This window comes from Solanum pennellii, chromosome 11 (assembly GCF_001406875.1).
Source record: "Solanum pennellii chromosome 11, SPENNV200".
In the NCBI taxonomy this organism is placed as follows: domain Eukaryota; kingdom Viridiplantae; phylum Streptophyta; class Magnoliopsida; order Solanales; family Solanaceae; genus Solanum; species Solanum pennellii.
This window is the reverse complement of record NC_028647.1, coordinates 18,475,397-18,501,577: the sequence shown is the minus strand read 5'-3', so window position 1 is coordinate 18,501,577 and position 26,181 is coordinate 18,475,397. Positions and strand designations below refer to the sequence as shown.

Below are 26,181 nucleotides of genomic sequence, written 5' to 3'. Positions count from 1 at the left end.
GCTTCAATAGTTCACTGAAATTTATGTGAATGATCGTGACAGCTCTTCAAATCCTATTCAGTCTGATTAGATATGTCACTAAAACAAAGTGATTCCGTTCTGTCTCTCTTTTCTTTTCGGATTCCGAGGATGAGCTGGCCGATCCTAACATCATTTATGAGGAGCCGGACGACGAAGCCTCCTCCTCAGATAAAGATGTCTCCGACGCTACTCTCCCGGCAAGAAGAACTTTTAGTGCCATATCTTCCAAAACCAAGTTGCGTACCGTCCGGTTTGCAACCCCTACTACATCTGCCTTTACAATATTTACTATATTTCGTACGTTTCGGATATAGCACGTCCCCCCTTTTTTTGACTATATGAAATCCACACTTTGACACCTGAGATTCCGTAACGAGTAGATACTTCCGTAGGAGCATAATCTATTTTCTGGTTAAATACATTACGAGATGTTTTTCCATACTTTCCGCATTAAGTTCTAGCTATTTCTGCACCTTCTAATCGACCTGAACAACACATATGGATCCCCTCCACCCCCTTTTTCATTACTAATTGAATATCCTTCACTATTTGACTAAAAATGGAACGAAATGATCTTGTTTTGTTCCTCGGTTGAAAAGAGATGTCTTGAGCAATCAGAGAAGCACTTTGATAAACAGATTTGATCTTGACCGATTCAATTAAAGTATTAGTGTTTGTTCTATTATACAACAAAGATCGCATTTTTTGCACTTCGTTCAAATAATAGTTGTGCCCCGTACGGAATTCTTTTGTTTCTCAGTATGATCTCTATCATCATCTCTATTCCCCTTATCAATTCTCCTATCCTATTTAGGTCTATGAATTTCTCTATCAATTCCATTACCTTATCCTTACCCATGAGGTTCCAACATTTTCTCCTTAATTGACCTAGGAGTTGTTCCCGGGCATCCTCAAAAAAAAGGCTATTATACACCCCAACCCCATCCCTTGGAAAAAAAAGGTAGCACCGAAGAAAGGAAAGAGCGAGATGGTGGTTTTTGTTGTTCCCGCGAAGCGAAGATCATTCGCTTGGCGAATAAAGTGGGTCACCCTCTTTTTGGCTTCGGCCAAACACTTTTTCTCGCTGGTCGAGCTTTCTACAAAAAAAGAGATTCAAGAGCGTATTCTTTTATCTAAGCTTCTTCCCTGTGCATTAGCTCCCCCCCATCGTAGATGGTTCAGCCACATCCGGTGCCACGAAATGATTGAGAACTACGACGGGGTCGAAATGCATTCTCTTCTTTGTATTCAATAAGTATTGCATGACCGAATAATTCAAGGAAGGGCGGACTGCGGGGAGGGTCCTTTTAAGTGGATGACTCATCGGGCGGTCGGAGCGGGACTTCTTTGGGACAAAGAACTTGAATAAGTTTGTTTTTCTAAAGGAGTCGTCATTTTCTATCAGGAACGCTATGTCATTTTCAATCCCGGCGTATTTCGGATGCTTGAAGGCCCCGCTGACACGAAGTGATTTAGAAAGATTCTTCTTTATCGATGGTGATCGGTCATGGTATCCATAGCCTTGCTTCTTTTTTTGGCCAAATCCTGATTTCATTTTGCTTCTCCCGAGCGTTGAGCCTGATCGAATTGACTCTTTTCCCTACCCCCCAGCCTCTCACTTCGTTTCGTTCTTCTTCTGTACCGTCGCTTGAATGAAGACACGATCAGCCCGACTTTCCCAAATGCCCCCCATCGGCCCTTCTCCTTTATGGGTCTGGATTTTTTGCGTCGTTTCAGTTGTCGTGGTCGACGGGGAAGAAAGAAATGAATGAATGTTCTTTTGGGAAAATGTATAATAATACACCTACCGAGACAAAAGCCAATGGTGAGTCTCGTAGGTGGACGTATCGAACCGAAATAAGATCTCAAATTGACATCTTGATACACTGATTAACCATATTAATAAATAGAGTCAATAGTGACTCCGCCGTGGGAAGAGCCGCTTCCTTCTTGCTTGATAGGGGGGCTTCCATTCACCAGCGCAGACTAAAAGTGCTGTCCGAACCGTGCTGGATAGTCACCCATCACACGGCTCTCAAACCCAACCTGTGGTGGATCCCGGGAGACAAAGTCAAAACGCAACATCCTTTGCGACTGCCAGCACTGTGCTTGAAAGTACCCCCAACACTTGGGTTAGTTGGTTAATGTGCTCTTTTTTATGCTGGAGTCATAAAAAAGAGCACATTAACCCTACTTTTGCAAGCGCGCCTCTCTTATTACTTTTTTGTATCCCCCTATTCTTCGGATACAATTCGATCCTTCTACGGCCAAATCTCAATTTGTGGAAAGCCTTCGATGGCTTCCTTATGAAAACATCAATTTTTATTTGGGTATAGACGATATCTCTTTATTCTTCGTGATATTGACCACATTTCTGATCCCTATTTGCATTTTAGTGGGTTGGTCTGGTATGAAATCTCGAGAGAAGAAGGAACTCTTTCACATGAAAGAATCTTTCTTTGTATTTCTCTATGCAACGGGCATACCTAACATCTCATCGAGCCTAGAATCCAATCTCACTCACTTATTCACTTATGATGATATTTTGAGTTTGAAAGACAGAGCAGAGCTCGGAAGTATTGCTTTCTTCTCCTATGATATTTCTAGGTACCATACCAATTTCGACCCCAATCTGTCTATGCATTGAATGGATTCCATTAATTCGGGTGTAAGGCCCCACCAACCCTAACCTTGGAAAGCACTCGGAGTTCAAGACGGTTAAGAAGATTTTGATCCCGGAGTGGGGAAGGAGTGCGCCCATGACTTACTTACTCACGAAGTTCAAAATAAAAGGGGACGACTCCCCTTACAGCCGCAAGAAAAGGAAAGATACGACCTCTTAATAACAGTTCGGAATCTGAATAAGGAATCAAGCCGTCCGTGCGAAATCTTACTAAAGAGAAGCACAGGGGAGACACCCTAGTAACACAGGCACCACTAGAGCCCACATTCAAAGTCTCCTTCGAGTAATCGACGACCCAAGACACAGATCACCAAACACACATATGAATATGAGGAAGAGATCGTCCGTTTTTGATATACAAACTTCAACGGCTGCAGGAGAACGCTTTCTATTAGACAAATAACCTTGGTCGACATAGAGATGTGACAGATCTATCTCTCTACGCCTCTTCTCATTAAGGAATAACGACTTGGATGCGAACATTTCACAGTGAGACTATCTAAGCTCTTTATGTTTAGGTGGGAATAGTTCGGTCAAAATAAGACCGATTTCACTAAAAAGAGCTTGTCAGAAAGGCTATCCCATGAAATACCTCCGATTCCAAATCTGATTTTTGCTTTGAGTTGGGACAACCAGCTTAAGTAGTTTCGGTGATAGGGGTAAAAGGGGCATAGACCCACGTTATAGCTCTCGTAACTCGGTCATGGATTTCTTTTTAGTTACCCCGACCGGAAGTTCAAATGAGTTAGGAACCTTTACTTGAAGCCTTACTTTTCCCCCTTTCTCTTTCTTGTCTAGCACAGAAAAAAAGATGGTTTCGCTGATGGCGCAATCAGACCACAAGTTGCTTAGGTAAGCTATTCCCCCTCAAGGTCTCTCTTCAGAGCAGGAAAAAACTACCTTATTTACCCAGCAGGATAGAATCGAATTCAAAATCCAGGCTTCAAGCTGGTCTTGTAAAAAATGACTTAGAATAAAACAAAGCTACTGGAACATCCAGAGACTGTTCCTCATGCGGGAAGTGAAAGGCTGGAAAGCAGGAAGGCATTGGATAGATGTCCGGACATTGAGAATGATATAAGGCTAGCTAACACATGCAAATCTCTCTCGACGACCCCTCCGTAAGTAACTCAGTGAGAAGTAGCTCAGCGACTACTTTCTACGCCTATCAAAGAAAATGGATAGACCAATTGTGGGTTCCAAACCTCACCTTGACTTCGATTCGAGCGACTCTTGCCTAGAAAAAGCCGATGAATGGGACCGCGAAGATAGCCCACCACGGAAACTTGCTTTGCTCTCGCTCGGCTCGCTCCCACCTGTCTTTTTCCCACTATAGTGAAAGATCTTTCACTTCACCATAGCAGGAACTTCACTAGCCTTCTCGGCCAGTTAGTCTAACCACAGGGATCCCTTCCTGCTTATCCACCCACCGTAAACGATTACTAACGAACTTGGAATACGACTGAGATAAAAAAGGCCATCATTGGGGCAAACGATGCAAAAGCTTCGGTTAGAGCAAAGCCCAAAATGGCATAACCAAATAATTGTTTTGCCAATGATGGATTTCGCGCCACGGAATGAATCGAGGGTTCGAAGGAGAATTGGCCATTCAATCTTGTGAACTAATCGAGACCGAAATTGGAAAAAGAGATTCGAACGGAGAGGAATAACCAATCGATGAAAGAACATGAAACCATTCTGTTTCAATAGAGGTACGAGAAACGGTTGGGGGCAATGAAGTAGGTGAAGGGGTTGGATTTTGCGAGCTGTTCCAACCACTGCTGGATGTGATTCCAAGAGCCTAACGAGAATGAATACCACACAGAAGAGCCAAGACCAGGCTACCTAATGGAATGTTTAACCGATCCATTCCGGATCGATCGAATTTGTACAGAAGTTGTAACATGGAAAAACCACGGAAAACACGACTTATTTGAATAACCTGGTGACCTACCAATTGTAGAAGTAGGATTTTTGGCAAGCAATAAGCACTTAAATAATACAATTCAAGTGTACCATCTTCTTTCTCATTTTGAGGAAAAGATGCGGAAGGAATGGAAACAACGGAGGGGTCCGAATCGAACCTAAATGGGAATGACATGAAAAGTCTTTTTCAAAACCTAGCATTAAGGGCATTACGACGATATGTTTATGGATTTCCCCTCATCAGATGAATAAATATAAAAGATAAAGATAGGTAAATATACCAGTATAGTGGTTTATAATAATGAAATAGTAATAGACGATTTCTAGAATATTATAGAAACCGCAAACCCAAATCAGAAAGATAGAATTCAAAACCGGGAGAATCCAGAAAGAAACTTGAGTTAATAAGACTTTGATAAGACTAAACATAGCAATAGATAGATTTTTTTGAGCGTAATTGGACTAGGATAGACTGTGTTGTAACCCTCAACACTTTAATAAGACGATACCAATCAAGACTTTTAGGAAAGATAGGCTCAAGAGAAGAGGATGGGGAGGATCGATACACTTTGTTGTCCATCCCATGGACAACTCCTTCCTCTTAGGGCTGTTGGGGAGTCCGAGGCGGCTCCAACCAAAAGTAGGAAACTGAGCGAAATAAAGTAATCAAAGAGAAAGTTAGTGCTAGTAGTAAGGACTTGTCATGATCCATTGGGGCACATAGAATCTATGTCCTAGGTGTGGACGAAGACCGAGACTTCTCTAAGATCCGATTCGATGGTATATCCCTCTTCTATTGTTCTTAGACAGATCTCTCACTCTTGATAAAGAAAAAGACTTCAGCTTTAAAGATCCAATCTTGTCTTCACTCACCGATTCCTTTAATAAGAGGAATGCCCGGAATGCTTGGTACCCTTTTTCTTGCTACTTGTTTATTCCTGTCCCACTTCTGCTTTTCTCACTCCCCGGCTTGCTTGCGTAGTAAAAAGAAAGAAAGCGTCTATGGCAGATGGAATACGAGATCTAGGCAAGCCTTTCTTCCTTTGTTAACTTAAAGGCTATGTAGAATCCTAGGTTTCGCTTTATAATACCAGTCATTAGTTCCGGCTATCGCTCCAAAGTGATAGCGCCATCAAAAGAGAGAGTGTCAAACAGTCAAACTTCGATACCCAAATTCATTCATCCAAAGGCTTTTCCATTTCCTGATACGTGCCTCCTTGCTTTAACTAAGACTTTTTGAATAGTGGCTTGGCTGGATTTCGAGTTGGGAAAGATAAGAAGAGCTTGACCGATCCATTCTGAAGGGAAGAAGCACACTGCTTTAGATATAAAGCGTAGTGCAGCCACCCTGACTTCCGTCCTATCCTAATAACAGACCTGGATAACAGGTTAGCTCCAATACATAGTTCCTTGGTTAGACTGTTAGTGATAATGAGAAGAACCTTCTTTAGATAACCTCATCGAGGAACTTTTGGCATCACTACCTCATGGCAAGCTTACTGAGTATCCACCACATCCCTTTTCAAAGATTCATTCTGATTGGTTTTTGCCTAGAAAGAAAGAAATCAGACCTATAACCTTCGCCTACATTAAATCAATTCGATGATAACTACGGAGAGGGGCAGAGGAGGCCCTTTCCCAAGGATTGGTAGTGTAATGCGCGAGTTACATTACTTTCCTCCGCGATAGTGTAATACCAAGACCAGTAAGAGAGAAAGGACTTCATCCATTTGAATAAAACCCATGCCCCCCTAACCAGTCGTACTCTGACCAGGCTTCGAAAAACTTCGAGATCACTGAGTTTCTCGGGAATCGAGGGGTCAAGAGCCTAATAAGGTCCCCTCACCATACCTTGTTGATAAGAGGTTAAGTGTTTACCAGTGGTTGCGCTTACCAGATCCAATAGGGGAGAGGACACACACCGTTCGATGAGTGAAAGACGAGGAAATGCCGATTCCAATGTCTCCTAGGAGGCTCCGTGCGTCGAGTATACACCCGGTACCCATCTTCCCGTAAATGATACGACAATGGAAGATTCTTAGACATAATAGCCCTCATTACAGGAACAAGGGATATGGAACTAACTAAGGATCTTAACATGTGACAGGAGACTGGAAAAAAGTCCTTAGTCACTCCGTGTACGAAGAACTGCTTAGCAAACTCCAAAGCACCAACTGACGATACTAACGATTTCTCTAACGAAAATGGAACATTCAGTGGCGGAATTAGCTCGCGATAACGCTCAGCCACCCGCTCATCTCCGATGACGATATCGTCGCCGAGGATAGCGTAGCGTGTAAAAGGAACTCCTGGATATACTTGGGCTGCTACGAACCAAATCACCAAATGGTGAGTTAATGCGAAAGTAGGCCAAGCTCCGTAAAGGCCCAACTAGGCTCCTATTACAAAACGAAGTCTACCTCGAGGGTGGATGTAATTCAGCTCGACCAACAGGGAGAGGAAGCCGACGACGAGAATTTCGAATCGTCACAAAAGAGTATTAGGTATACTTTAACAATAGTCTTGTCCACAAGAAAATCAATGTTCGGCAGCAGAAAATCATCTTTGGGAACATGCTTTATTGAGAAAAATAGATGCATACACGAACACGTCCATCCCTCTTAGGCATGGGGACGATGTTCGAAATCCAATCAGAATAATCTACTGCCTTAATGAAATCAGTATAATAGTAACAAGACAGCTGAAGAGAGGATGACGTAGACAAGAATCAACCTCTTCCCGGTGAGGTTTTGATGTATCGCAAAATCCGAAAAGCAGCTTCTAAGTGAGATGATCTTGGCTTGTCCATATTAAAATCGACTGATCACTCCCTCCTATGTTGTAAGTGTAAGCAATATCTGGGCGATAATTGGTCAGGTAGAAAAGAGTCCCAACAAGTCTCCTTGCAAGTAGATGGGTCATCCAATAGCTTTCCTGCATCTGAGGCTAATTTTATATCTTATTCCGGTTTGCATGCAGAAAGACCAGCTTTTGACAATAAATCCAATGAATACTTGCACTGGTTTCCAAAACTCTTTGCGACCTCATCACTTTAATCTCCAGAAGAGACTTTGTGTTGAGTCTCCTAAATCTTTCATATCAAACTGGGTTCTTAATCTTCTCTTAAGCTCATTTATCGAAGCTAAGTCATTACTAGAGAAAGCAATGTCATCCACGCAGAAGAAGGACAGTACCTGATGTCGACCTCCTTATAAACATTGAATGATCCGATTTACTTATTTGAAAATCGGCTCCTTCCTCTACTCCTTTTTCGGCTCTTATACATGCTGCTGTCACCTTTCAAACCAAGCTCTTGTGCCTGCTTTAGCTTGCCGGAGGCCGTAACATAAATCGCTTTCTTGAGCTTGCATACCAAGTTAGGATTCCTAGGAGAAGGGAAGCCTGGAGTTGGAGGAGGCTGAATAGAAACTTATTCTTGCCCCCTTCCCTATGTTGTTGAAAGGCATTCTATTCTGCACGTCAAATTGAAAAAAGGCCACCTTTTGATTGCAGCCAAGGCAAGAATGCCACGAATGGTGTTTAGAAACCTGAAGCAAATGTTTCCTTATCTCTAAAGGGGGCCCTTGGGCCACTTGACTGTAAGGAAAGGGGTTCGACTCAATATTATTGAAGGAATCCTTTAGCTACTAATCTAGCCTTGTATCTATCTATCGAGCCATATGCTTTATGCTTGATCTTGTAAATCCACTTGCAGCAAATGGCTTCTTTCCCTGCAGGCAATGAGACTAAGACTTATTATTTTTTTCCTGGTCATTGATTTCTTCCTGTATAGCATCTCTCCAGCAAGAATGATTGGAGGCTTCAGCAAATGATTCAGGTTCAGGAGAAGATTGAACTGAGATGAGGTAAGCTCGGTCTTTTGTTTTGGGGAAAACGATTCATAAGCCTTCAACAGGATAAGAAACGTGAGAGGATCGACGAAGCTGAGAGCGGGATCCAGAATTTTAGGAAGCGACTGGAAGGGAAGCAACTGGGCTAGACTGCTGATCTTCTGGAGTAGCCTGACCCTGGGAAAGAGGCTGTAATCGCCGCCGACAATAAACATGCTGTGACAGGTGACAGGAATCCTCTGAGGTCAGCTGAATAGGCTGACAGTCTGCAGAAAATGCTGAGCAAAGCTGCTGGCCTGAAGAGTGCGGCTAATTCGTAACATCAACTACAGAAGAATGAGGTTCGAGTTGATGAATAGGAGAAGGCCGCAATACATATCCATCATCATTCACCCCCGGGGCTGATTAATTATGTTAAGGAAAATATGAGGCGACCCTATTAAAGAGAGCATTAAGGATACATCGACTCTCTTGGATTTCACGTCGTAGCATATATATACCCGGACCGAGCATATTCAAGAAAGACACAAGTGGTTGCCTTGGGGACAATTTTTCTCTTAACTGCGCAGGAATATGACTAAAACACGTGCATCCAAGCACTCGCAGATGCCTATTATAGTACTGCCCCAGTAAGAAGTTCATGAGGTGCCGCTGCAGCTTGGATTATCGTAGAATAAGAGGAGCCGTCTTAGGAAATGACTTAACTTAAAAGACAGATGCCGCCGCTGCGAGGCGAGGGAGCAACTTGTCTGGTCGTGCGGTGCACTCATTCCCGTTACAAGAATGAATTGACGCCCCAGCTTGACTCGAGACCAAGACTCTTTACAACTCGCACCAATCGCGGCACTGAGCGGCCGGAGATTGATTGAAAAGGCAGGCCCAGCCGACCCTCTCCCCCCTAACCGCCTATCTACTTGTGTTTGTAGCCGGAGGTCAAGATTGTGGTCCTGCCGAAAAACAAAAGTCGTCCGTATCAATTGATACGTGAATTGCTCAGTAGTGCTTTGCCACTACCCTAGCTGGCGGAAACAGGTTAATGGTAGAGCATAGCCTTTCCAAGGATAAGGTTGAGGGTTCAAGTCCCTCCTTCCGCTCCTGGCTTCGTCGTTTAGTGGTAACAAGTGGAGTGCATAAGCCACTTTAGAGATAGGGGCGAGCAGCAAGCAGCCCCTTGTATAGGGTTCCAACCCTATCTGACTCCTAAGAAGTTGCTGGCTTTTCATCAGCCGTTGCGCGCTAGCGCGCTAGCCTTTTCCCAACCTAGTAAAGGGGCTGCTAGTTGTAGCGCGCAGTGTACTAGTGAATAGGAAAAGCGAATTGAGATTACTAATGACGGATGGAGGTTGAGGGTAGAACATGTTNAGGATTGCCCGGGCTTCCCTGCATCCGATCAACTCATACCTCCCAGCCCTGTAACTTTAACTTAGACTTAGGGCTGGCCTTGCCTCATTCTTGAAGCTACATTCTCTTCGATCCCTTTCCGGNCGAAAGAAACCTCCCGCCATAGAGAAGAAATCGAAAGTCTGGGTCCCCTCGATCACCCTCCCTCTCCCTGTAGGTCGAGCTGAATTACATCCTCCCTCTCACCTGAACTGGTCGAGAGAGATGAANAAGTAAAGAAATATAAGAACATGATTGTCAACAGCTTGAAAAAGAAAAAAGGATTTCAACCGTTCCCTAAATATGGAGTCAATGACTTTGAAGGGCCATTATTGAGTCAAGCAACCGAAACCGAGCAAAGAAGTCACATCTGAGCTAATTATAACTAAGTCATCCGCTTATATTATACCAAGCAAGACCCTTTTGCAGTTTACTCGCTAGTGTCATCACTCACTGGACGAGCCTTTCTATTTGTACCAGTTGAGTACGTCTGCCCAAGACCCAGACAAAAAGCTTTGTACCTTACCATGGAAACTCCGCTATCAATGTCGTCTGGCCCAGTTGCCAAAACTGGACTTAACCATTTGACTTCTGACAATAAGAGGAAGAGAAGCCCTCTTGAGTAAGGGCTCTTGAGTTAGAGTTCAAACTCACCTTCTTTCTTCTATTTCATAGCCTCTTCCGTATTCTTAATCGGAATAGCCAGGCCAACAATATTTTTCTTCTATTAGCAACCAAATCCGAAAGAGACGTAGCAGCAAGAGGTCCTGAATCAAATAGAGCAAGCAAGTTTGTATTCTGTTCGGCTTACGACTTCATTCCCAGAGTAATGAGAAAGAAGACACAGCGCCGGGGAATAGCTCCGAGAGGGAATTCTCTGAGTAAAGAGATAAGTAAGGGTAGGAGTCATTCCAATTGAGTAGGTGAAGAGTCTCTTTCAAGCGAGGTCCTTTACCACGCCTAACTAAATGAAAGAAAGTAAGAGAGAGAGTGGCCGCCTATTTCTTAAATGAAAATAAAGGACTTCCTTATCCTAAGGCTGTCACTGAATGAATCTGGTAACTAATGCTGCTAGAGAGGCTGAGGTGAGTATCGTTGCATCGCCTCTGACAACTTCTTTTGCTTTGTAGCTACGGCTCTTATCCTTCCTAAGTGGTTCGTAAGTCTTTCTTAGTTTAGACTTCTAAAGACTGCTTGCGCCCCTTGTTCCTGCTTTAGCCTGTGAGGGATGGAAGTGTGGATGAATCGACATAAAATATAGGATTGTTGTTGTACACGATCTCCATTTTAGTAGTCCTAGCTATCCACTCCACTATGTGGTAGAGTGTTCATCCCAACCCCTTCGCAGGGGTACCTTCCCTTTTAATTGAGAGAAGGCCTCGGAATTGACTCCCCTCGATTCGAGATCCGAAAGAAGGGTATGGAGTTTATCCAAGGAATGCTCTTCCATGGCGGTACGCGGATTCTCGAGGGCCCGAGCTCCCCGTCCCAGCCAATCCCCAGTTGGATCAAGGACCTCCATGATCCTTAGAATCTCGACCTTGACCTCGAATAGGTCTTTTTCCTCTATTTCGGCCAGGTCTCGAGGGCCCGCCTTGAATAGGAATATTTGGCTAGGAGCGTCTGCTGGATAGACTGAATGGAATCCCCCCTATCACTTCATCCAGTTGATACGGATAGGGGACCACTCGTGGGGGCTGATTCGATGGACCAACTTCGTTCCCCCGGGGAGCTACTTGAATAGCAGGCGACACATGTCATGGTTCTGGATCTGGCTGATCCACCGACGTGCCCGTTTTCGTAGATTTTTTCCATGATTCCAAGAGGACATCAATCCCAAAATGATCCTCTTCAAACTCAGCCCCGCTTGCTTGCCCGGAAGGGCCCGAAAGAGGAAGTGATCCCCCGACACTAAAAACCAAAATCCCAAAGAGAAGCTGAGAACACAAAATCCCTAAATGGGATAGCAAATAGTTCCTTAGAAATAATTATAAATAAAGAGATACTAAATAAAATAAGAATCAAAATAAATAGATTAATAAACCGGTATTTTCTCTTTGAACGAAAACCAAAAAATCTCAAAATAAGGATCAACCCCATAATCACTAAAAAGAACAGCATGAGACACTTGCCAGTTATTCGAATTGGCATTACTCTAACAGCGAAATGCCCCAAAAAGGTTGCAATAAGAGAGAGAACGCCTCTAAAGAAAAAAGGTGACATAATAGGTCAGAATTTGTTCTCTCGCTCCTTGCTGGAGGAGCGGCATATCGGAATCAACATGGAGCTCACCCAAAAGTAGCAGAGTTTCGTGTGATCCTACTGAGGAAGCCTGCTAGCTTGAAGACTTGAGCCAGCAGCATGAAATCCACCGTCCCCATGAGGGACGTAAGTATGAAAAAAATGTACTGAATATATAAGGCAGTAACATATGTTACCAAGATCTCAAAGGAAATAAAATAGCAACATATGAGTGCATAGATTAGGAGAGAAGACCACCTTTGCTTGCTATTGTGGGATCAAGTAAATTACATTCTTATCTTTACTTTTCTGTATGTTATATTCTTTGCAGGGCATGTTATATTAACCCATGGGATACGGTCCTCATAATTACAAAACTTGGGATCAGCCCATGCTAGGCTTTTGCCCCCGAGCTTCCACCCTTCTATACCAATAGGGATCGGCCCATGCTAGGCTTTCGCCCCTGAGCTGCCACCCTTAGGTACCAGTTGGGATTGACCCATACTAGGCTTTCGCCCCTGGGCTGCCACCCGTAATTATATAGATTTCTTCACTTTGATTCTTTACTCTTTGAGATTGTTGTTTATCAGTTCTTAACTCTTTTGAGATGTTATTTTGGTGGTCATAATCAATTTGGAGATATGGAAGTACGGGTCAGTAATAGAAGACATGAAAATCATACTTCAAGGAAATAACAATGACATAAGGAGCTATGTTACATCAACACATTACTTTAAAAGATTAATGACATAATTGACTTCAAACAACAAAGAAGAGGATTCACATACTTGATTTTGCAATTACCATTTCTATACTAGCACATGGGGGATAATAACACATGTATAAAGTACTAAACAGATAATGAAGTAGTTCTAGGCACTACGAGAGAGAAAAATATTGTTAGCTATTTGGAGACAGTACGCTGCCACTATTTTTCATTTTCTAGGAATAGAACTTATGAGATTCACTTCATTGATATTAATTGGAGGTGTCAGATTTCATGCCAAAGGGATTTAGAATCGAATGGCCTTACATACCTTATCCTTGGACTGATATACTATCACGATTCAGCCTCCCCTTTTTGGTTTTAATCTACAATTTAAGTCATGGTACACTAAAATTAGCAGCTATCACACCGTGAGCCTTGTAAAACAGTAGCTAACTTTGACTAATAATGAGCACATAAAACCCATCACATACATTATACATCCTTTTTCCATGATCAACCAAGTTGCACCAACAGTAATATACATACAACACCCCCAAAATATTCTTTATCATACAACCAAGTATTGAAATCACACCACTAATTCCTCACACTAACTCATACATAAGGAAGACAAAAATGGAGCAGTCACCTTACCTCAATTTCTGCAACTTCTCCTTATAAATTGAATTCTATTAGAACTTCAGCTTCCCTTTACACTTGAACCAAATAATAAAGAAAGGTACTTTAATAACTAAGGAAATGAGCAGTAGCTGCTCGAAATATTCTGCCTTTGTAGTTATATTAGAGCATGAATAACATGTTTTCCTAATCATCCATGGGAGAACTAAGCTAAATCCATTAGTTTTCACTTACCTTGGTTTGCAGGTAAAAGGGTTTCTTCAAGAACCCTATAAAACTTCAAGACTGCTGATTTAATCCTTCAGAGAAAAGTGAGAGAGAGAGAGCTGGAGTTAAATTTTCTTTTTATGTATTAAAATGGGTGAATAATACTGCTTGTATTGGATATGTACAATGCTTTATTGACCAAAAAATTATCCTCTAGAATCTATTTTTTTTTTTGGGTCCATTTTCAGCCACTAATTCGTCAAGTAGGTGATGCACCTGCTTGAGCACATCAAGCAGCTCAAAAGGTCAAACTAGGTGATGCACCTAGTTGTTTTCACTTGGGCTTTATCCATATTGGGCCTTGGCATATTTGGCTGCTGGGATTTCTTTCAAATTATATTATCATTTAATAGGTTTGGACTTCAAGTGACAGCCCATTATTATAAGCCTAAATTTAATCAATCAAACTTGTCCCTTTAACTATATTATAGCTTAAGTAGGTGATGCATCTGCTAGCTTAAACAAGCAAGAATCTCAATTATTTTATTTCAATTTCTGAATGTTAATCCTTTGTTCTTCAGCTTAGCACTTAACTTTTAACTTTAAGCTCAATTGCCACCTTACTATATCTACTTAAATACTTTCCATCAGAGTTAACTTGCAATACACATGCTGAAACGTGCAAGGCGTTACATCACCTTCTGAGCTCGTTTAAACCAACACTAACCATATAAGAAACATGATCCCTCACCTTCACTATAAGTCTATGAAGTATCACATGAATAGAACTAGCATATACATAATACAGGCCGTCACATCCTTCCCCTCTTAAAACATTCATCCTCGAATGTTAGCAATGTTGTCCAGCCCAAAAAGTTCAAGCCTAGGTTAGTACTATTAATCACATTGAACATACAAACTTATACTTACTTTTCAACGCTCCACTAACATTTTGATCTTTCTCGCCAGTCTGGAAGAGGTGAGGATACTTTAATTTCATTGCTTCTTCCGCTTTCCATGTAACTTCTTCTACTTGTTGATTTCTCCATAGTACTTTTACAGAAGCTACTTCGTTATTTCTTAACTTCCTAACTTGTCGATCCAAATAACAATGGGTACTTCTTCATAAGTGAGATCTTCCGTAACATGTACATCTTCAGTAGGAGTAATACAAGATGGGTCATCTACGCATTTTTGTAGCATTGAGACATGAAACACCGGATGAACTGATTAAAGCTCTTGTGGTAGCTCTAACTCATAGGCTACTTGGCCGAATTTTAGGATAATCTTACATGGACCTATATAGCGTAGACTCAGCTTTCCCTTTTTACCAAACCTCATCACCCCTTTCATCGAAGACACCTTCAAGAACACCCAATCCCCTATAGAATATTCTAGCCCTCTCCTTCTAATATCTGCATATGATTTATGTCGACTTTGAGCTGTTTCTAGCCGCTGCTGTTGTCACACCCCAACCAACCCTAAGAATACATGTGATAAGTGAAACTATTATTAATAGATGATAGCTTTATAATGTCTACAAAGCCTCTATTGGAATCCATGCTACGAAAATACACATAGTAAAGACTCGACAAAAACTCGAACCAACCTGGAGCTCACAAAGACTGAGTATCATGTGCTTTTATTGGGAGATCTACTTTTGAATACATGTACCTGCAACATGAAATGTAGCGTCCCCAATAAGGGACGTCAGTACTAAAGAATGTACTGCATATGTATACAACCATATGTGACATGAGAGCTCAAGTGAAATAAAACGCCAATACATAAGGATTAGAGACCACCTTTGCTTATAGTTACGGACTTCTGCATGATATATTCTTTTCTTTACTTTTCTGTGTGTTATAATTTGTGTAAGCCATATGATACAAATGACTAGCTGATCAGTGGGAGGAGAGGATGACCCATGATAGGAATTTTCACCCTTGGGATGTTGTCCTCGTAATTCCACAAATTGGAATCGGCCCATGCTAGGCTTTTGCCCCTGAGCTGCCACCCTTCCATACCAATTGGGATCGGCCCATGCTAGGCTTTTTCCCTTGAGCTGGCATCGTCTTATACCAATCGGGATTGGACCGTGCTAGGCTTTTTCCCCAGAGCTGACACCCTTCTATACCAATTGGGATCGACCCATGCTAGGCTTTTCCCAAGGTTGCCACCCATAATTATACAAATTTCTTCACTTAGGTTCTTTTTTAATATTCGAAATTGTTGCTTTGATGTTCATAACTCTTTTCAAATTGTCATTTTGTTGATCATAAATCATTTGGGAATTGATGTTTTGGTGGTCATAATCATTTTTGAGATTTGGACTATGAACCAGTAGTAGAAGACATACGAATATGGAATAACGATAATGACAATGACGTGGGAAGCAAATGTGACACCAACGTAATACTTCTTATATGACTCAGTATGCATTTTGACATCTCAAATTGAAGCACATAAGATGTGAAGACATAAAACTTTTATCCAAGACATTTGAACTCTATATGATAGCCAAATACTCACCAAATAATATGAAAGACAAAGTATACATGAGTGTGGAACCAAGGAAGAATGTGGAAAAATTCAACTTAAGGACGAATACATATTCCAAGTAAGTACATACATATAAATGTACAATAGAGCTAGTAGACATCTTGTGAGGTAAAATAATAGTCTAACTGTAACACCCCATATTCTACGTGTACTAGTTCTATTTATATAATGCTTATAAACTACCTTGTGGTATAGTTATGGATTCGGTTTCCTATGCGATTAGTGACAAAATAAAATAGTTTAAACTGAACTGTCCATAGATTTTGATGCTATCTAATTAAGTTGATGTCGATGGAAGTGTTTAAACTTGAGATAATAAGGTGGTATTTAAGTCTTAAGTATAAATTGACATAGTGTATATGAGTTCTAAGTTATGTTAAAGTTATTAAGGTCTAGAAATTGAATAAAATATTGAGGTGCTTGCTTGACTTCACTAAGCTAGTAGGTGACAAGTGCATCACCTACTAAGAATCTTTTGACTCTGTTATTGGGCCTAGTACACTACACATAATTGCATTAATCTCTCCCAAATTGAATAGAAGAATAAGGGGGAAATGGACTGCCAAGGCCCACTCTTCCCAAGACCACAAGAAATAATTTTAATGGAAAACTAGGTGCATCACCTACTTAAATGTGTGTCCCAAATTAACGACACATATTAGCTGCAAATGAAGTACAAGAAAGGTGGAAAAAGGGCAAATATTCCCAAGTCCAAAAAGTCCAAATGAAAAGACCAAGTAGGTGGGTCACCTACTTGACAAATTATGGCCCAAAATGAGTGAGAAAGTCGGCCAAAGCAGGACCCTTTAAAATAGATTGATATTAGCTTAAGAGAACGGTTCAACTGGTTAGGTGGTCTGGCGCATTATTCACTGCGCTTTATTTAAAGCAGTGTGCGTCATCCGGGGTGATAAAAAAGAGCCAGCTTTTTCCAACCATTTTTACTTTGACAAAAAAATCTGATTACTAGAGTTTTCTCTGCTCTATCTCATAGATACATACAACATCCATTATATACCATTAGGGTTCTTGAATAATAGGTATTTCAAGCTATTGGAAGGTATAATTTAAGACAAGTTAAGGAGGACAACCTTTACCTTGAAGAATCCAAGTCTTAGCAAGTGATAATTATGTCCAGCAAGGTAAACTACTGCAATTTTCTCCTTTTTGTGCTTGAGTTAATTAGAACACCTTGTATGTGTTAGTGAGTTGGAAATTTTTACTTTTACATTGTGAATATTGGGAAGGATGTTCTTGTGATTAGTGCATGTTGGGACAACTATGGTGGGGAGTCCTCTTTAAATTAGGCTATGAGCTTGTTTGAGCACTTTAAAAGTAATGTTAGCTCTTCAAGTGCTGGTGATTAGAAACCATGATTCATATTGCTTCTATTACACTATTATGTTCAAAGATTGTTTTATGTATGTTATGATAAGGGATATGACTGGATGTGCGGGGAAGTTATGAAGACGTTAAAGGACTTAAATATTGCAGGGTACTTTGACAATGAAAGAAGTTAAAATATGAAATCTAAGATCACTTGCTTCAAGATATGGGTACCTATGTTTATAGGATGGATACATGATCTGCCCATATCTTGCCAACTTGCTTCAATAGTCTATTCCATCATATATGTCATCTTTTCACATGTTCATGTGTTCCCTTTATTGGTTATTACTCCCATTGTGTTAGACTGTTATGTTGTCTCACAAGATGTGTACTTGCTCTATTGTACATTTTATATTTACTTGCAAATAGGTATCCGTCCTTAAGCTGAATCTGGCCATATCTTGCCAACTTGCTTCAATTGTTTATAGATATCTCATCTTGTCACATTTTCATATGTTCCCTTTCTTTGTTATTACTCCCATTCTGTTAGACTATAATGGTTCCTCACAGGATCACTACTTTCTCAATTGTACTTTTATATGTACTTACTTATATGTATTTGTCCTTAAGTTGAATTTTCCCACATTTCCCCCTTTGTTCCACATGCATGAATATCTTGTATTTGTTGATATAGAGTTCAAATCTCTTAGCTGAATGTTAAATTGTCTTCACTAGATGTGCTTCAGTTGGAGATGTCACATATAAGCTCCTAAGTACTACGTTCAAGTCACATTTGCTTCCCATGTAATTGTTATTATCGTAAGTCCATATTCATATGTCTTATACTACTGGTCCGTAGTTCCAAATCTAAACAAGGATTATAACTACCAAAACAACAATCACAAAAAAGTTATGAACATCAAAAAGAACAATCTCAAAAGAGTTATGATTATCTGAAGAACAATCCCAAAAGAGTTATGAACTAATAAACAACAATCTAAAAGATGAAAGAATCTAAGTGAAATAATTTGTATGATTATGGGTGGCAGGTCAGGGGAGAAATTCTAGCATGGGGCGATCCTGATTGTTATAATAGGGTGGCAGCTCAGGGGGCGAAAGCCTAGCATGGGTCGATCCCAATTGGTATGGAAGGGTGGCAGCTCAGGGGCGAAAGTCTAGCATGGGCCGATCCCAATTTGGGGAATTATAAGGTCATCCAAGGGGTTAAAATGCCTAGCATGGGTCATCCTCTCCTACCACTAATCGGCTATATTGTATGTTTTATAAAGATTATAAAGTACAGAAAAGTAAAGAAACGAATGTAATGTGCACGATCCCATAAGTACAATGCAAAGGTGGTTTGTAATCCTTATCTATTGGTATTTTGTTTCACTTGAGCTCTCATGTTACATATGGTTGTATTATGCCCTACATATTCAGTACATTCTTTCGTACTAACATCCCTTATTGGGTATGCTGCATTTCATGCTGCAGGTACAAGAACTCAACTAGTAGATCCTCCCAATAGAAGTACATTATACTTAGTGGATGTTGGTGAGCTCTAGGTATATTCGGGGCTTTGCCGAGTCTTTACTATGCGTACTTTCATAGTGGTACCATCATGGATTCCAGTAGAGGCTTTGCAGACATTGTAAAGCTATCATATGTTTTCATAGTTTCACTTGTCACATATAGCTGTTCAGCTAGTCAACATGTCTTGTATATGAAGCTTTTCATCAGTAATTTGCATAGTAGTTTACATTCTTATCATAGATTACTTGTAAAGCATGTGTTCATAAGGTACTTGTCCACCTCACATAGTGTTGGGGGCTAAGAAAAGTGGTATAAGAGCAGTTCGTCCTAAGGGGTTTACAACCTCGTGTCTAGTAGAGCCTTAGTTATGAATGTGTTGCGAGCCACATTTATAATTAGGGGGATACTTGGAAATTTAGCAAACGTTACCTTCCTTCATAATCCTGATCGTGCGATAGATCAAAGTTAAGAAGCCAATTTCCAGTTGTACTGGATCATGCTATTCATATTAACTATGGTTAAGGTTAACAGTTGTTAAAGTGTCAGCATGTAACATACATAAAGGACCTCAAGTTACCAAATGTTTGGCTAGATTGAGATCATTTTATTCAACCATCTCACTCCACAAGGTATGTAAACGATTTTATGTTATTTGCATTTACAATCGCATTTGTACCATTTGCATCATGTTGGTTCAAAAATGATTTGTTACTTAGTTACATATATTTGCTGTAGCATTTCCAGGGACATCTTCTTAGGAGGATGTAACCAGATCTTGAGTTCTATATTTCCTCCATACTCACAGGATTTATTCCTATAGAGGACACTTGTTCTTAGTCTTCGATATACATTGAATTTTCAGAGTTTCACATGTTCTCGAAATTGATGTAGTCAAACCAGTTTCATTTAATTCAAAGAAGCCAATGGCACAATTTTATATGTGGATGAATCAGTGTAATAGTGTTACTACAGATACCCCCAATTAGCTGACAAAGCTCAAATTCTCACCATATGTCCTCCCGAGTATTCTAATATTTGGCATTTACAACAACTCTGAATAAGTACTAATAACATTTTATTCTTTTAATGATTATAAAACTTAGGGATAAGTGTGCCAATTGCTGCAAATGATATATGTGTGGTGGTTCCGTTTATGCTCTATGTGTTGCCTATAGAGAATTAGTATGTTCCTAAAGGGTAAGGATATCAAAAAAGTTGATTGGTTAGAACTAAGTTATGATTAGTTGGTTTTACATAATCGAATCTAGTATATGAAGCTGCTAGTTTTGATTAAAAGTTACTTGTTAGATAGGAAGCTTGTGAGAATGAAGCTTAAATTACACAGGCCGAATATGTACAGACAACTTCTCATTAGAAAGAGAGAGAATCTGTTAAATTCCTAAACATAAGAGTAGGGGTGATATGAGGATTCTATAGAGGAGTGAGATATGTGGTTATGAGAGAGTGAATTCTGAAGTGTATGTGGTAAGAAAATGTTATCAACGCTAACGAGTTATAATGGCGCACCTGGGAAAAATTTTGTGAACCTTTGTTACACAGAGAAGTCAATTTAGTATCGATTAAAGTTTTAATATTTAGTCTTGATAACACAAGAAAAAAAGAGGTGAATTTCATGTTACCTAGATAGTAGATGAATCTATTTAATCCACATCATTACCACAAATAGAAGTAAAGCATTATACATATGTATAGACTTTCATTATACATATGCCTACAGTATTCCATCATTCCTAGTCCAGTTATGAGAAATGTAAAAAAATTGATCATATGCATATCGCTAATTGTTCTTATTTGCTATCTTGCATGGGAAAAGAGGCGGAGCACCCTCACTTATTATAAAAAAAAAGGAGGAAATCTATTAGTATGGCCAGATATCTAGTTAAGCCCAAATCGGCTAAACTCTAAGACGTTATGAATCATGATATAACTTTATAGGCACCTGACATTTACATGTTATTAGAGTTGACATAATACAAGATAGTAACGAAGGCAAAGTTGACCTCGGCCTCCTTCTCTAAAAGATGAACTATTTTTTGAGGATTTTCTTTTTCTATCATGACTGTACTATTTATATTTACCTAGACGGAAGCCAAGTCCCAATAGCAGAACACCTATAAGAATTATTAGGAGGTTGGAGAGAGTAGATGGGAAAATCAATTGTATGTGTTTTGAGGCGAGTAAGGCATATGAGTAGAACTATCCCATCTGTAACTTAAACTCTCAAGACGGTGTGTTTACCTTAGTACGGTAGAGTGGTTCTATAGGATATATCGCAGTCTCCAAAGATGATTTGTTATATAATTATACATGCTGCATGTTCTATAACTTATCTATTTGTAGGTAATTTTGTGGATTGCCTTCTCACATGTTACCTAACGTCATGGAATGCTTGTATGGAAGTGTTTCCACTTCAGAGCACCCTTGTTTATTAATGTTTCCATAGGAACTTTTCCTTACATGTTATTTATTGCAATGGTTACTTCCCACATGCCACTTGTCCATATTGTATGGGTAATGCATAGTAATAAATCATATGACCATTTCTATAAATTTTGCATACCTCGTCGCCTACTTTCTTAAACACTTCAGGCCTTATAGGTTTTCTGGCCATGTGTTATGTGCTCACTTGCTCATATTTCATATCTTTGCTCATTGACATTTTAGTCCACCTATCCATGCAATATAACACACTTGCTCAATGTGATTTGTGTTCCGTAGTTCATTTTCTGATATGTGTACATGTCATAACTTATGCACTCAAGCATCATGTGATCATCTAGTCCATTCCTATATTCCCTATAGTGCATTCACTCACACGCTAACCTATAGCTCATATGCACACGTACACCATGTATTTCTATATCTTAATGCCACTATACCTTGTGCGCTCCTTTTTGGGCAAGTCTGCCTATGTGTCATGCCCAATGTGACTTGTTCATGAATATACTATGCCCCCTCTATGCTTGTTGATTTGAGTTTTGAACAATTTGGGAAAATATTTCCTTGTATCATGTAGTGAAGATTTTGACCTAAAAAGGTTGGGTATATATGTGAATTTAATCAACCATCGATAAACAACTTAACATAATACCCTATTCGTAGGAGCGGCATAAAATTTTAGATTTTATTTAACAACTATGCGTTCTTAAAATACTCACCTCAGAAAATGTCATGAAATAAAAGAGAAAGGAAAGTACTGCCCCGATAGCCTATGATTTTATGTGTCGGTTCATTTTAAAAATTTGGCAGATACTATAGTTATTCATAATTGTTAAGGCCCGAAAGCTAAGATCATAATGTGTAACCATAAGTATTATGGAAGGAATAGAATATAACATAATATACTTGAGAATATAAGATGATAGAGAAATACTAGGTAACCCTCCTCATTCTAAACATCAATATAAGGACCTAAGATCATGTGTTCCCCTTCTATGATCATGAATCCTGCTAGAATTTGTTCGTTTGAAATGTCATTTTCGTGTCTTGTGTTTAGGTATATTATAGTCTTATTTGTATGACTACTACTTGTGTATCTTTAGTGAATTACATGGTGAAGAAGGGATTTAATTTTCATATTACTATTTCATGAACCATATCTATCGAGACGTCTTGCTAGATTTGTCTATCTATACATGTTTAAGGTTAGTCTATGGATTTTGGATAGTCCTTCCTATTTATAATGGGGACTCTTGCAAATCTCTATATGAAATTCAGAGATCAACCAAACTATCACGTGCACCTATCATTCGAGGAAGAATGATCATAAGAGAGGGAGGATGTAACACCCCGTATTATTCGTGTACTACTTCTATTTATATAATGCTTATACAGTGCCTGGTGGTATAGTTATGGATTCGGTTTCATATGCGATTAGTGGCAGTAAAATAGTTTAAAGTGAACTGTCCATAGATTTTGATGCGACCCAATTAAGTTGATGTCGATGGAAGTATTTAAACTTGAGATCATAAGGTGGTATTAATGTCTTAAGTATAAAGTGACATAGTGTATATAAGTTCTAAGTTATGTTAAAGTTATTAAGATCTAGAAACGGAATAAAATATTGAGGTGCTTGCTTGACTTCACTAAGCTACTAGGTGACAAGTAGGTACATCACCTACTATGAACACATGCTTTACAACTAACCTATGATGAGAAAGTAATTTACTATGCGGATTATAGATGAAAAGCTTTATATACAACACATGTTGACTAGTTGAACCAATACATGTGACAAGTGAAACTAGTAATATAGATGATAGCTTTACAATGTCTACAAATCCTCTATTGGGATCCAAGCTACGAAAATATGCATAGTAAAGACTAAAAAAAAATCCCCGAATCAACTTGGAGCTCACAAACAATGACTGAGTATCATGTGATTCCATTGGGAGATCAACATTTGAATATATGTACCTGCAACATGAAATGCAGCGTACCCAATAAGGGACGTTAGTACGAAAGAATGTACTGCATAGGTAAGGCATAATACAACCATATGTGACATGAGAGCTCAAGTGAAACGAAATTCCAATAGATAAGGATTAGAGACCACCTTTGCTTATACTTATGGACTTCTGCATGTTATATTCTTTTCTTTACTTTTATGTGTATTATAATTTTTGTAAATCATATGATACAAATGACTAGCTGATCAGTGGTAGAAGAGGGAGACCCATGATAGGCATTTTAACACCTGGGATTCTGTCCTCATAATTACACAAATTGGGATCGGCCCATGATAGGCTTTCGCCCCTGAGCTGCCACCCTTCCATACCAATTGGGATCGGCCCATGCTACGCTTTTGCCCCTGAGCTGCCACCATCTTATACCAATTGGGATTGGCCCGTGCTAGGCTTTCGCCCCTGAGCTGCCACCCTTCTATACCAATTGGGATCGACCCATGCTAGGCTTTGCCCCTGAGCTGCCACCCATAATTATACAAATTCCTTCACTTAGGTTTTCTTTTTTAATCTTTGAGATTGTTGCTTTGATGTTCATAACTCTGTTGAAATTTTCCTTTTGTTGATCATAACTCATTTGGCATTTGATGTTTTCGTGGTCATAATCATTGTTGAGATTTGGAACTATGAACCAGTAGTAGAAGGCATACGAATATGGACTAACGATAATGACAATGACGTGGGATGCAAATGTGGCACCAACATAATACTTATTCTATGACTCAGTATGCATTTTGACATCTCAAATTGAAGCACATCCGATGTGAAGAGATATAACTTTCAACCAAGAGATTTAAACTCTATATGATAGCCAAATACTCACCAACTAATATCAATGACAAGGTATACATGAATGTGGAACCAAGGAAGAATGTGGACAAATGCAACATAAGGACGGATACATATTCCAGGAAGTACATACATATAAATGTACAATAGAGCAAGTAGACATCTGTGAGGAAAAATAATAGTCTAAAATAACGGGAGTAATAACCAATAAAGGGAACACATGAACATGTGAAAAGATGACATATTTGATGGGATAGAATATTGAAGAAAGTTGGCAAGATATTGGTAGATCGTGTATCAATCCTATAAACATATGTACCATGTGTAGTCTAGGATCACTTTGACTTATATAAGGGAGATACGTGCCAGGGGTATTTTTACAATGAAACAAGTTTAAACCTTGCATGCTAACACTTGGTAGAGCAAACACGCTTATTTAGTAACAAACTCATAGTAGATTGCTTATTTTTATTCTTGAGGGAGTACAAACTACATTTATGCATCAATCACTACCAAGAGCATTAGAAAGCTTACAAGTATTGGATTCATGCACAGGAAATAGGAAGTGGATCATCCTTTGCATACCTTGCTGCACAACAATGGATATCACAATGAGTTAACCATCTTCCTTTCAGATTATTTATCTAAAATGGAGTAAATAATAAAAACTAATATTAGTTTCAAAACAAATTTGGGCTACTTGATCAGACCAAAATAGTAATTGGCATTATATCAATAATTGATACCATCAAGAGTTCTTCCTATACATTTTCCCCTAATCATTTTTAAAAGGTCCTCCGAAACCCCTCAGTCTTCATCATGTCTAGAAAACAATATTAAAGAAATGGCAGGAAGTAAGTTCATGCAACACTCAATTTAGTTGTGTATCACTACACTATAAATGTACTATCCCCTAACCAGTTTTCATGACTTCTCCACATATCCAGCCAGACACTCTTTTTTTAATGATACAAAAACAATCCTTAAGCCTCACAATGTGGAAATAGCAATATTAACTCATGACTTCCGATCCACATCCCATGAATTCCAACTAACATTTAGATTCTCAAAAGAAGATCACAATCAAAATTTATGCGAACTCCACTTCGTGTTTGTCCCAACAAGCACCTTCTTCCTGAACATTCACCAAGCTCAGTCACTATAGGGGCAACACTCCTCAGTTCATTAATACATGCAAACTTTTACAAATAATGCAAGAGCAAGACAGGGATGGAAATTTCCACATCTTACCTTGCTAGATAGAAACCTCACTTGCCAAGACTTGGATTCTTCAAGGTTTAGGTTGTCCTCTCTCACTTACCTTGATGTTAAATCAGATTATTCACTTGAATTCCTTAATATGGGAGATGTTCTACCAGCTTGTAATTTTGAAACAATGGGTTTGCTTCAGATTGTAAAGGTCAGGTTATAGACCAGAACTCTTGGAGCTTCCATGGCTTTCCTTTGGAGTAATTTCTGGAGAATAAGTGATATGAAGGAGATAAGATAAGCTTGATGCTTTAGAGGCCATTTTGGACGTTTTCCCTCTAATAAATTGGGAAATAATATGGTCCTTTACTTTATGCAAGTAGGTGCATCACCTCCTTAATTTCATCCACAAGTTTATAAGTAGCTGCATCAACTACTTGCTCTTTTCACTTAAATTCAGTCCACTTATTCTAAGTAGGTGCATCACCTCCTTAATTTCATCCACAAGTTTATAAGTAGCTGCATCAACTACTTGCTCTTTTCACTTAAATTCAGTCCACTTATTCTAAGTAGGTGCATCACCTATTTGCTCCTTTTAATTTAAAATTCAGTCCACTA

At 39.5% G+C, this 26,181-nt stretch overlaps 1 long non-coding RNA gene and 1 pseudogene across 1 annotated transcript; both read right to left on the bottom strand.

Annotated features, from left to right (window-relative positions):
* Window positions 1-4,290: 4,290 nt before the first annotated feature.
* On the bottom strand, window positions 4,291-7,439 carry LOC107003730 (annotated as a pseudogene).
* A 15,922-nt stretch (window positions 7,440-23,361) lies between these two features.
* On the bottom strand, window positions 23,362-25,884 carry LOC107004321. Its single transcript, XR_001454717.2, has 3 exons — window positions 25,606-25,884; window positions 24,889-24,943; window positions 23,362-23,518 (listed from the first exon to the last, which is right to left on the bottom strand). It is a non-coding gene; the product is annotated as an uncharacterized LOC107004321 (long non-coding RNA).
* Between the last annotated feature and the right edge of the window lie 297 nt (window positions 25,885-26,181).